This window comes from Acomys russatus, chromosome 2 (genome assembly GCF_903995435.1).
Source record: "Acomys russatus chromosome 2, mAcoRus1.1, whole genome shotgun sequence".
Taxonomy (NCBI): Eukaryota; Metazoa; Chordata; class Mammalia; order Rodentia; family Muridae; genus Acomys; species Acomys russatus.
The window spans coordinates 38,452,272-38,465,839 of record NC_067138.1 but is presented as its reverse complement, the minus strand read 5'-3'; the positions used below and the strand labels follow the sequence as shown (position 1 = coordinate 38,465,839).

The window sequence follows — 13,568 nt, the reverse complement described above, 5'->3', positions numbered from 1 at the left end:
AACTATAGAATTAGCTTGAAATTTATAAGACAGAACAAAGACCTAACGACAGAAAGATAGAGGACAAAATTCTGTTTTCTAATTTTAAAGAATCATAACTTCTGAATATTATATTATATTGTATTTCTAAATTGGGTCGAACACATTCCTTCTGTTAATGGGACTCATACTCAAGGCTCTGTGTGTCAAACAAGCCCCATATAACTGAGTTAAACCCCTTGCACACCACAACATATTCTTTTTTTTTAAATTTTTTATTAATTTATTCTTGTTACATCTCAATGTTTATCCCATCCCTTGTATCCTCCCATTCCTCCCCCCCCCATTTTCCCATTATTCCCCTCCCCTATGACTGTTCCTGAGGGGGATTACGTCCCCCTATATATTCTCATAGGGTATCAAGTCTCTTCTTGGCTACTTGCTGTCCTTCCTCTGAGTGCCACCAGGTATCCCCCTCCAGGGGACATGGTCAAATGTGAGGCACCAGAGTACGTGAGAAAGTCATATCACACTCTCCACTCAACTGTGAGAATATTCTGACCATTGGCTAGATCTGGGAAGGGGTTTAAAGTTTACCTCCTGTATTGTCCTTGGCTGGTGCCTTAGTTTGAGCGGGACCCCTGGGCCCAAATCTGCCTATCATATTGTTCTACTTGCATATTCTTGATTAAACGATCTAAATTGAAGATTGTAATTTTTAAATTCTCTTTTGATGTCTATAATTTTAAGTTGTAGAATGAGATTGGTGTATCTCATCACACTAGTGTAGACCTATGTACATTTTATAAAATGCGTTTTGGAATGAATCTTTAAATTTCTCCTTACTGTCTAGGTTAAGTCTTAACCACATAAATAATTTCATCCTTTGGGAACAAATGTGCCAAATCAACTTAGAGCTGCCTGATGCTTCTCACACCTTTAATGCTCATAAGACAACATTTTTATGTTGCCAGATGTAACCCAGATGGCACATATTAATTTATATATGGATATAGGAAAATATATAGTTTCCATCTGAGGTCTTTTAAGTATGATTTGTAAATTGATGTGAACATTGTTCTTTTTTTCAACCTCATCATAATGTGAGTCAGAATACGGTTCCCAGGTGAAGGACCAGTTTTACTTGGCGTCATTCTGTATTCTAAACCGTGGGTCCTGAATGAATTTGTGTCTCTTCAGACTTGTTTCAACTGGCTTTAAAACAATGTGATAGTGTCAAGTGACTCTCATTGTGTTGAGAGAGGTGCTGATAAGATAAATTTAGAACATATTTCATCTCATTTTTGATATTAGCAACTGTTCTTGTGTCTCGCCTGCAGACACAAATGTGTGATCACGTTTAGACATTTTAATCCTTTAGTCTGTCCTGTTTCCATAAATACTAGACATAAGGTGGTATGAAATTCCGTCCCCACATCTGTAGGTTTTCAGAGGAAATAGCCCATCATAAGCTCGTTATAAAACTATTTGCTAAGGAAATTGTAAGGCCAATTCAGTAGACAAAGCTTAAGACTGTGGTCTCCTGTTGGCTTTCCTTCTTTCCAGGAAGAGTTTGAGGTACATTGTTCAAAAGAAAGAAAATGTGTGAACACTTTGTAACAGTGCCTGGGGTATATTTCTCAGAAGAAATCTGATAAGGTTTATTTTTAAAAACATTTTCTTCACTTTTCTCTGGCTTTCCTTCCACCTGTCTGTTTTCTTTTCTACATTATTCTTCTTCAGTCTACTGTGACTTGACAGTTATCAATACTTACAGCCTCTTTGCATATTAGGATGTGCATGGATAGATAAACACACTTCAGTGGCCAGAAAATTCTCTAAATTTAGAATTAATATGCTGATACCCACCTACTCATTCCAAATAATGTGAGAATACCACAAGCATTGTTTCAGACCTATCTTTGGGCATGGTCTGTTAACAGCCCTCCCCAAACACCATCCCACGAGTCTTCTGCTGTGAAACTTGAAGAATTAGCTTATATTTGGCTTTTCCTATTATTTTTGCATATAAATTAGATTAGAATGCTAAAGCCTCTGGAAAAATTTTCACTGAGTCAGAGGAATAAAGGAGAGGAACAACATAGAGGAATTGCTAAGTAGCCCATCCATTTCTTAAAAGAAAAGCCATGTAATTACAGGGCCATATGCACAAAGCTGCCATCGAGGCAGGAGTTTCTTAAGTGTGTGACGTCATTCTCTTTCACAGGTGAACAGAAACACAAAGGCAACCACCCTCTCACCTCCCACCTCTCCTTTCTTCTTCGAGAAGTACAGACACACACACACACACACACACACACACACACACACACACACAGAGAGAGAGAGAGAGAGAGAGAGAGAGAGAGAGAGAGAGAGAGAGAGAGAGAGAGAGAGAGAGAGAGAGTGCAATGCTGTAACCTCTGCTGTCACTGCAACAAATACGTGCTCAGTAATGACAGGACAATACAGTTTTGCATGTGGGAAGAAGGTGCACTTATGTGTTCCCACACATGGTCATGCATTATCACAAGGAAGGGCAGAATGGCACTCCTCTGGTCTTTCAGTGTTTCACTAAATCTTTCTTGGTAAAATCTCCATCCATTTCTGGTCACTGAAAATTTAGCACAGACCTTGGAAATGGATGCAGAAATCAATCTCCTGGGGGGGGCGGGGGAAGAAATGCACTGCACTAATTCCCATCCCACTGTCACAACCACTCTGAGGATAGCCCTCAAAATCCCCACCTCTTGGCAGTGGCTATACATATAATTTTCTTCCTGTTTGTTACCAAGGATGCCTCAGGACCATGGAATGCAGCGAAGGCTGTGAGATATTGTTTCCATGCTGAGGCATATGTATCATGACTTCCATCTTCCTGGTTAAGCTTATCTCCTTGGCTTACATTCTTGGATTCAGCAACTCATGTGGAAGGATCCACATTTCAAGAAACTGGAATAGTTTTGGTCAGAGGAAAACTAAGGCTACATGACTAACAGCGGGCAAGGAACCAGATCCTCTGCCATGACTAATAGACTCTGGGATGGATGCTTCATCTCTTGATCCTTCAAAAGAAATCCTATCCCTGGCTGGTACTTGACTGAAGCAGAGGCCTCGAGGAAGCTCTACCCACATTTCTGACCCATGGTGAACGTGAGATAGTATGTGGGCTACCCTAATTCTAACATCCTCCCAACAGAGGATTTTAGGGGCTCTGCTATGCATATGGACCAAATTCCTGCAGCTCTCCAGAAGGAATTTCCCTCTTCTGGATGAGGCTGATGCTTCTTCCCAAGAGGCACAGCTACAGAAGAGGGTTTAGATTGCCTCTACTTTTTGCTTTCCATACACCCACCCCCACTTAAAAAATGATAGAGTTTAAGACCTTCATTTTGTGTCCTCCATTTGTTCCAGAGGTAGAGATGCCAATCTGAAACCATCAAGTTAAAACATGAAGACACTGCATATCACTGGAGACTCTGAGCATCTCAGAGCTGCTGTATCTCAGGTCGACATTCTCACAACATAACAGCAACCTGTTCACTTAAGTGGCAACTTTAATCTGGGGATTTAAAATATTTATAGGGATTAATTGCTTTAATTGCCTTATCATTAGTGAAACACAGTGGTTATATTTTAACTGGTAAATTGTGCTCAGCTATTTTAAACTGAATAACATGAACATAGCATTTAGCAGGAAGGGGGTGTCCCTCCATATGAGTTTGAAATGTATTTTTTCAAAACCAAAATTGATCTCCAGGGTCTAACATAAACGTCTAGGCCCATATTTTTGTTGACAGTAACAGAAAACCAATCGCTGATTTTATTGCTATAAAAATGGCAGAAATAGTAACCAGAAGAGAAGGTGGTTAAATGCAGTTGGGAAGTAGTTGGTTGTTTAATGGCGAAGCCTCAGTCTCTCTTCCTGGCTTTCTGCTTCCCTGTGGAAAGCTTTGCCATAAAAGCAACAGTTAAAGGGAAATATTGAAAACTCTATTTACTATATTAGTATTTTTCTCTTTCCCACAAATTAGAAAACATGCCTGGCACTTTTACTGACAGTTCAATAATACACTTCATTTTTCTGGAATCCTCAATGATTTTTCTCAGTTGTTTTGTTTAATAGATCAATGCCAAAATAAAACTTGGAGGTAAACAGATTTTTAATTGAGTCTTTGTGATGTTAAGTATCTTGGAGCTGGAAAATTGTAGAATTATAAATAATTTTGGTGGTTTATTTTTTGAATATTTGGCACTGAGAATTATAATAGCAGCTTTTTGATGGGAAGACAAACATCTAGGAAGGTCTCTTTGTAGGCTCCCCACAACATTTGGGGAAACACTAGAGACATTTGGTAAAAGTTTCTGCCAGAGCTTCATATTTCTCCCAACTGGCCTTGCATGTGAGTCCCTTGATTAGAATTGAGACTATTGGGTTGGAAATTCATAGTTCAAGGCTAACTTGCCAGTGTGTAAACTTGAATCTTAATTCATTTTGATTATGTGTGTGTGGGGGGGGGGTTGGAAGTCAGAGGACAACTTGTGGGGGTACATTCTTTCCTTCCACTGTGTGGGTTCCAATGATGGAGCTTAGGTCATCAAATTCAATTGCTTTTATGATTTCACAAATTCAAACCTGGGTCTCTTGGTTATTGCATGAGATTTGGTTGTCATGAGAAGACTTCATATAACTCATCCTGTCTAAAATAGTAATGTCTTCTCAAGAAGACAGCTTCTCTAACTCTTGCCTTATACCCTTATTTTATGAAAAACAAAGGGGTCTACTAAGGAGAGATGCCAAACAGGCAGGTTATTTTATATCTAAGATGCCTTCATTAAATAACTATAGTCTATTAACACTGTCTTTGCTGAATTGAAACTTGGGCTTCACACATGTCAGGCAGGAATGTCCCTACTCAGCTTCACCCCAGGCCAAGCAATGGACTTCACTCCTCTCCCCACCAGCAATGTTCCCACTGAGTGTGTGCTCACAGTGCAAGGCAATGACAGCAAAGGGTGCTTCTGCCACTTTCCTGATTGCCCGATAGTGCATTAAAGCAACCGTGCGACTTTTCAGAAGACTCTAAAAAGCCCAAGACACAAAATTTAAAAATACATTCAGTGCTGCTTAATGTATTAAATTTAATGTATTAATTGTCTCAAACTGTTATTGAGAACTTGATTGAAATTTATAAAGTCATGTGTAAAGGTACATAAATTTGTTTTCCCTGAGGGAGGAAAAAGGAATAGGAGTCTATCTTAAATGCTATATTTTACCAGTGTGGTGGATTGTGATAAGGACCTAGCAATAGCGCTCACCTTGAGTACTCCTCTTGTTATGGAACTGGGTCATTTCTTCCCTGGAGTAGTGAGGTTGTTTCCTACCCTTTGTATATGAGTAAACTCCTGACTATAGGAGGCACTGCTATAGTACCTAAGTATAGTGGTACCTGAGGCTCTTATTTAAAATGTGTTCATTTTAACTGAGCTTTGTGGGAGAACTTGCTTTTATAGCAAGGCACCTCCATTATCAGGAAACTAAAGTACCATATGGCAGTGTTTTGTGTAGACAAGGGGCAATGTACACACTCCATAGCCATCACCTCTGCAAAAGAGTTGTAAGGTTTCAGGTGGCTTCAGTACCACATGTTGATTTATCCATAGCCCCCCTGTCACCCACATGATATGTCATGGTGTAGGTACACACAGTCCTTGGTAGGTCTAGCCTAAATAGGGATATCTGAACAAAATTACTGAGTGAGATAATCTATTTCAGAGCAACAAGTGATTATTATGCCTTATTAAAGATAAGGCAATGGAATCCCCTAACACCATATATTGGACAAACGATACAGATCCAGTGGGCCATAAAATGTAACCCTAAAATCTGTCATTTTTCCCCTCTACATTAAAGTATAGGCACTGGAGAGCTGGTTCAGTGATTAAGAGCCCTGGCTGGTCTTCCGGAGGTCCTGAGTTCAATTCCCAGCAACCACAGGGTGGCTCACAATTATGTATAATGTGATCTGATGCCCTCTTCTGGTGTGTAGATGTATACAGAACACTGTATACATAATAAATAAGCAAATCTTTAAAAGAAAAAGTGTCTCTGAATATTTGGTAGATATAAAAATGGGCCTCTAGTGGTGTCTGTCTCTTCTCAGACATCCCTACAAATCTTTAATGTGCAGTTTCTATTAAGAAATACTAGTTTATGGGAATAAAGTTCCATGGTTTTTAGAAAGAAGAAATATTTTCAGATTGCTAGGGTTATGAGATAATTTCTGTTTTCTAGCTTCAGATAATTTACAAGTTCTGGTCTGGATCTTTTTGCCCTCTTTCCTGGAATGTTAATTTTAATAAAAAACAGCATTCAGTTTAAAACTCGATTCTAAATACCCAATCAATTAAGTAGGCTGCTATGAGAAAAAAATGGTGGAAATGCAAAAATAAAAAGTTTAATAAAAATAAGATATAAGCTAATAAGCTAATAAGATTCCAGGCAACAGATGTTAGATTATATGAAGTTTATTAAGTGAGCATGGGGAGAGAAGGACGGTGAGAGGAGAACACAGAGAGGAGGCGGGGTGGGGGGCAGAGACAGAGACAGGGGAAAAGAGGGAGAGAGGGGGGGGAGGGAGTAAGAGTAAGAGAGGGTAGGAGAGGGAAGAACGAGGCAGGTCTGTTCTATACTGGGCAGGGCCACAGCCCATGACAGGTAGGGAGACTGAAACAGAATCCTAACATAAAGGAACCAGTTCACATCATCAAATGTCTGTATTCTCTATTTTTCTCAATTTTGTTACCAACTACCTGGCAAGAAGCAACTTAACGAAGATGGATTTATTTGATTCACACTTTAAATGGCTACAAGCCATCTTGGAGGAGAAGGCATGGAGGCAATGGGCTCTACAGTAGCAGTCTGTGCAGTCAGCTCTCTTCAGTTCTTCATAGCTTGGTGTAACAGACATCAGAGAATTGACAGAAAGGGGGTGGTGAACTATAAAACTTCAAGGCTTGCCCACAGTGACCTACTTCCTTCATTACGGCTCCACCCACTTCAACAGGCATCACAACATTACAGAATAGCGCCACCAACAGGACACAAGTGTTAAAACACACAAGTATATGGGAGATATTTCATTCACACTTAAACCACACTAGTCTCCTTATGCACATTGATTCTGACTGCAGTTGTTTTCTTTTCTAACATTCATCACATTGCCAAATGTCACCTTGCTGGAGGGAAATTTACAATTATGTTTTTCTTGTTCCGTGGTAATCATCCCAGATGTTATCACAGGCAAGGGAACACTGTACAAGTGTTTCCCAACTGACCTAAAAGAAGGTTGAAGTGTAAAATTCATCTTATAATTAACCTCGCTCCTAGGACTTTTCTTTCCCACCTTCCCAAGATGGTCAGAGAATTTAACTTTAAAGAGTAATTTCATAGAAACTCAGGTATTAGAATGTTTTCATATGTCAAGAGATAATTGCTTAACACATTTTATATTTGTGTATTTATAGTTAAAACAGGCATATTTTAATTCCAAAGGATTAAAAGTGAGACAGAAGGTAAAAGCATGTTATGAGAGCTTCTTCCTACAAACAGCATAAATGGCAGGTGATATCTGTCCAAGTTGTGGTTGTACCCTTGTTAGAATATGGAGGTCTTCCTATTGCTCTGCTCTTTTGCCTTAAGTTTTTTTTTTTATTTACAACAATGGTTTGAAAATTCTAACCCACTTTATTTATTTATTTATTTTTTAATTTTTTTTATTAATTTATTCTTGTTACATCTCAATGTTTATCCCATCCCTTGTATCCTCCCATTCCTCCCCCCCCGCATTTTCCCATTATTCCCCTCCCCTATGACTGTTCCTGAGGGGGATCACCTCCCCCTATATATTCTCATAGGGTATCAAGTCTCTTCTTGGCTACCTGCTGTCCTTCCTCTGAGTGCCACCAGGTCTCCCCCTCCAGGGGACATGGTCAAATGTGAGGCACCATAGTACATGAGAAAGTCATATCACACTCTCCACTCAACTGTGGAGAATATTCTGACCATTGGCTAGATCTGGGAAGGGGTTTAAAGTTTACCTCCTGTATTGTCCTTGGCTGGTGCCTTAGTTTGAGCGGGACCCCTGGGCCTAAATCTGCCTATCTATTGTTCTACTTGTAGATTTCTAGGGACCTCTGGATCCTTTTATTTTGCTATTCTCCCATGCGTCTCTCATTTAGAGTCCCAATAGGATGCCTTCCCCCTGTCCCAGTTTCCTGGTAAGTGAAGGCTTTCGTGGAACATGCCCCTTGGGCTAGTATGCAGATATAAGTGTATATACCATTTGATTCTTTCTGCTTCTGGGTTAACTCACTCATTATGATCATTTCTAGCTCAATCCATTTATCCACAAATTTCGGGAATTCCTTGTTTTTAATAGCTGAGTAGTATTCCATAGTGTATATGTACCACAGTTTCTTTATCCACTCTTCTACTGAGAGACACTTAGGCTGTTTCCATGTTCTGGCTATTATGAATAAGGCTGCTATGAACATGGTTGAGCAAATTTTCTTGTTGTGTGCTGGAGCATCTTCTGGGTATATTCCAAGGAGTGGAATAGCTGGGTCTTGAGGAAGTCCTATTCCCATTTTTCTGAGATAGCACCAGATAGATTTCCAAAGTGGCTGTACTAGTTTGCATTCCCACCAGCAATGAAGGAGTGTTCCTCTCTCCCCACATCCTCGCCAGCATGTGGTGTCGCTTGAGTTTTTGATCTTAGCCATTCTGATGGGTGTAAGATGGAATCTCAGAGTTGTTTTGATTTGCATTTCCCTGATGACTAAGGAGGTTGAGCATTTCTTTAAGTGTTTCTCAGCCATTTGATATTCCTCTGTTGAGAATTCTCTGTTTAGTTCCAAGCCCCATTTCTCAATTGGGTTATTCGGTTTGGTGGTGTTTAATTTCTTGAGTTCTTTATATATTTTGGATATTAGACCTTTGTTAGATGTAGGGTTGGTGAAGATTTTTTCCCAGTCTGTAGGCTGTCGCTTTGTTCTCTTGACAGTGTCTCCTGCCTTACAGAAGCTTCTCAGCCTCATGAGGTCCCATTTATTAATGGACTAACCCACTTTAGAACAATAGTGTCAAGATGCTTAGTAAACCTGGCAATGTGACCAATGACAAGTTGCATGATCTGAGCAGTAACAGATATTTTTATTGCTACATCTTCTGTCAAATATGGGAGCTTAAGATATGCTTTTTAAAATTGTGCCATAAAGGATAAAGCACAAAGGTTTTTGTATGGTAGTTTGAGGTGCGTTCAGAAGGCATGATTCAATAGAAAATAGAAAAGGAACATATAGTTCTGTTGCATGTAAGGAGCTTTTCATGCATACACACATACATACACACATACATGTATGTATATATGTGTGTATATGTGTATATACATAGTATCTTCTTTCATTTAACTCACACAGAAGCCCAAAAAGATCAATTTTTTCTGTTTATTTACAGACAAAGGAAGTGAGGTTTCAAAGGTCAATAACTAGACCAAATCCAGTAGCTGCAATTTCCCCAAGGAAATTCAAAACTCTCTGGCTCCAAGTGCCAACTCTCACTTCCTAGGCCATGACTCTCTAAAGGCGCATGCAATTCTGTACGGATCGATGTGGGACAACGCGTTGGCAGAAGCAGTAGGATGAAATCTGCTCTCACACTCTAGAACAACCCCCTTGGTCAGTTTCTTGATCTGTCTCTTTGCGTGTGCTGGCCCAAAGGCGAACATGAAGATAATTTCTGTCAAGGACTTAGAGATTATACAGTGCTTGCCGAGTACTCAATAAATTATAGCTGTTATTATTTCACGACAGGAAGGATTTAACTTTTCAGGCTGCTCCTAATAACTGGTGGTGGTGCTGGGGAACATAAAGGACAAAGTTATTTATGTTTTAGTTCCTGTGGTACACTGCTGGAGTTTGCTAAAGCATCCCCAAGTTAAAAAGAAAGCGCCTTGTCCCTTAGTTTGTCCTTCAAGGCACCCTATGGACACGAATCACTTACTCCTTCCCCTTTTCATGAGCTTTCTCTGGCCTCCTCGTCAGGGGCCGTCAATAATTGTCAATTGTGCCTGATCAGGTCTTGGTTGCAGAAGCCAGTCTGTAAAGAGGAAGAACAGATGTCAGAGATGAATTTCTTTTCTTTTCTTTGCCAAACGCCAGGCAACGAACAGCACCATCCTGCTTGCCTGCCTGCTTTACTGGTGAGTAGTGCAAAACTGGTTCGCACAACATCTGCTTCTGTAAAGGCCCTGCTAGCATTGCCCACATATGTCCAGATGTTACTGCACACAAAACACAAATATCCACAGGACTGAAAGTGAGCAAAGTCTGTTGGCATGCCAAATCCAGTCCTCTTCTGTTCTGTGATCTGGGCAAAGGCGTTGGGATGGTAGCATAGATCGGAATGAAAAGGTCTCATTTCTTAGTGCAAAAGAAGTCTCCCCTCAAAGAGACTGACTCCTATTTTAATAACATAGTACTAAAGTGATAATGTGCATCAAGCCCCTTAGATGTACTCTCCACATTAAGATGACAAGGGCCAAAAGAAAAAAAAAGAAAAGAAAAGAAAAGAAAAAAAATTGGCAAGGGTCCACCGAGGAAACTTACTTTTGTGCAACGATGCCCACACCAAGACATCTGAGAACAAAGTAAGAGTTCAATTTTCTCTTTAAGAAAACTATAGATCTTTATTTGGTTAACTAGTGGATGTAAGGACTTAATAGAAGTCATCATAAGGAGCTGTTCCCGCTCCAACATATGGCATGCTGCAGGCTGTCTCCTTGCACTATGTAGCACGCCAGCAGGTAATTTCCTGTCTAGGCTCCTCTCTTTAAACACCTTTCCTGTAGCAGCAGCTTCCTTTTTGGCAGTGAAGACAGCTCTCAGCCATGCTGTTTGTCACCAAGTGGAACAAGACAAACCCACTGTGACCAGCTTGAGTCATACATTCCAAACAGGGCTGCAGCTCATCTCCCAGCACCTGGGTGGGCCAACAGTGTAGACCGTACAGTTCCGTCACCAAATTGACTGCAGAAGAGCTCTGAAAAGGTGTATTAGCGGAGATGGGTACTGGAGCAAGAAAAGGCAGAGGCAAAAGAACAATAAGAAAGAAGAAGAAGAAGGATTTTGGGCAGGAGCCCGATCATCGGTGAAGGGCGTTCTGGTTTCCTGTGGCCTGGTCTGACTGTTCCTCTTATATGAAGTTGAGTAGTCCAGACATTGGCTGAAGAAGCAAAGAAGAGCAGGAGAAGGTGGAGGCTGACATGGCCCAGCAGAGAGGAGTGGGACTGGAAGAGGAAGACAAAAGTTAAAGGGGAACGCGGTTGGAATGGAAACACATGGAGGGTGTGTGTGTGTCAGGATTGGCCCCCTAGACCCAGGACCCAATGGAGAAACATAGGAAGACTTTGGTACCAGGATTCTCAAGGTAAGAAATGTTTTCAATATGACAGCAAAAGAGGGAAGAACGAATTCCGTCTATGTCCTGTTTGTTGTGGGGAACGGAAACAAGGCTGCAGGTTTTGCTATCGAAAAGCTACTGACCAGGCAGACGCTTTCATAAAGGCAAAGAACAGAGCGATCCATGATTAGCATTATATAGAACGATATGAGGCCGTACAATACTCCATGATGTTTCATTGAGATTTAAAAGGACACAGGTCAGGATGAAGAAACAACCCAGAGGTTACGGGCTCCGCTGCCACAGGGCCATTACCACCATCTGCCGCCTCGTTGGCATCAAGGACATGTATGCAAGGGTCACTGGGTCCATGAACAGGATGACCCTCACTAGGGGCCTCTTCCATGGGCTTGTCCACCAGGAAACTCACCAACACCTATCCAATAAGAAGAGTCTCCATGTGGTAGAATTCCAGGGGGAATGTGGTACTCGGCCTATTGTTGCCTTCCCACAGGGAGCCTCGAGGAAGGAGCCAGAGCCTGAGCCTGAGGTTCCTGATACCCAACTGGACTGGCCAGAAGTGCAGGGAAGGAAGTGCTCTGTGGAATCTGGTTTAAAAAGATCGCCACTGAACATCCCCAGCCTGGTCCAACCAAGTGCCTCTTGTGTCCAGCACCTGGAAAAGACTCCACTCACCTTGAAGGGTTGCCTTCTTTTTTCTTTTTTTTTTAAAGGAAAGTCCAACCTTCTTTATTTTCAAAGAAATAATTATAGATTTGAAAAAAAAAAAAAGAACTCCTCATAATAACTATCTTTTTCTTCTCCCAGAACCATCTTCCCTAAACTCTAGACCAGAGAGTCTCTCTATTACTCTTCCTCACTCTCTTGGCACTAGGGGGAATTCTTAATCTTCTGTTTGAACATAGCTGCCTTTTTTTTTTTTTTTCGAAAAAAAGAAAAGCAATAATTATGTGGTTTCCCTCTTAGGCATGCCCAGTGGGTACGGTGGAGAGCTCAAGCCGGACATGGTGCCTATGAGGAGAGGGTGAGGAAGGTCATCCCTTATGGTCCAGTGTCATCACACAGCACGTAGAAGACAAGGTGTTCTGCAGTAGCAGGAATAAGCCCAAGTTCAGTTTAAGGGTTTGAAGTTAAATACTTATGAGTCTGTAGAAGTGTCCTAGTTTCATCCAGGCATTCATCCTAAAAATAGAATAGACATATATTAGCTTCTTGAAGTTTGGAGACAGTTTTTGTCGTCCGGGAATGGAAACAAGCATGATGCTTTGACAGTGTATTTCACCCACTCTGCTCTCTACAGCAATCTCCAACCCTACCCAGTGGTGGAGTGTGCCAACTGACAGATGCTAATGGAGGACACCAAATGGAATTTTTATGACAGTCACTAAACGTTATATTGTAAAGCCAGAGTCACCAAGTTTTACCTGCACAGACCGGGTATTACCTATTTTCAGTATTGTAGGCCATATGGTCTCTGTCACAACTGCTTAGATCTGAAATAGTAGCCTCAAAGAAGTCATCAGCTGTACATAGATGAATAAACATGTTTGTGTGGATACAGATAAAGCTTTAATTATATAATGGTTCTGGGGTGATGGTCATGATGTACCCACCCCCCATCACAGAGAGTAAATATGTACTTCTATTTTATTGTGGGTCAGTGAAGAATATTTTTCCTGGACATTTTATTTTATAATTATGATTTTTAACTTTCACATTTTCTTTCACCTCATTTCCTTATTAAAAAAGTATCAAAAATGACAAAGATGTGAACTCTGCCTTCAAAAAGATTTATAATGTGTTTTGATACAGGGTGCTATAGAAATAGGGAGAAGAGCAGACCTGCTTCCTGGAAGGGGCAGAACTGTGACAAATTAGGTAGAAGGAAGTGGGTGAACAAAAGGAGAGAGGCCTGAGAATAGCATGGACTCTTAAGCAAAAGGAGGCTGGCTCCAAGCCTGGATGGGTCCTGAATACCTTCAATTCCAACACTCAGAGGGCAAAGGTAGGTGGACCTCAGTGAGCTCAAGTCCATCCTGGTCTACAGAATGATGTTCCAGGATAATCAGAGCTACACAGAGAGACACTGTCTCAAAAACAAAACAAA

The 13,568-nt window shown here is 40.8% G+C and overlaps 1 pseudogene; it reads left to right on the top strand.

The window, feature by feature from the left end:
• Nucleotides 1–9,648: 9,648 nt before the first annotated feature.
• Nucleotides 9,649–12,489, top strand: LOC127198069 (28S ribosomal protein S5, mitochondrial-like; annotated as a pseudogene).
• The last annotated feature ends 1,079 nt before the right edge of the window (nucleotides 12,490–13,568 follow it).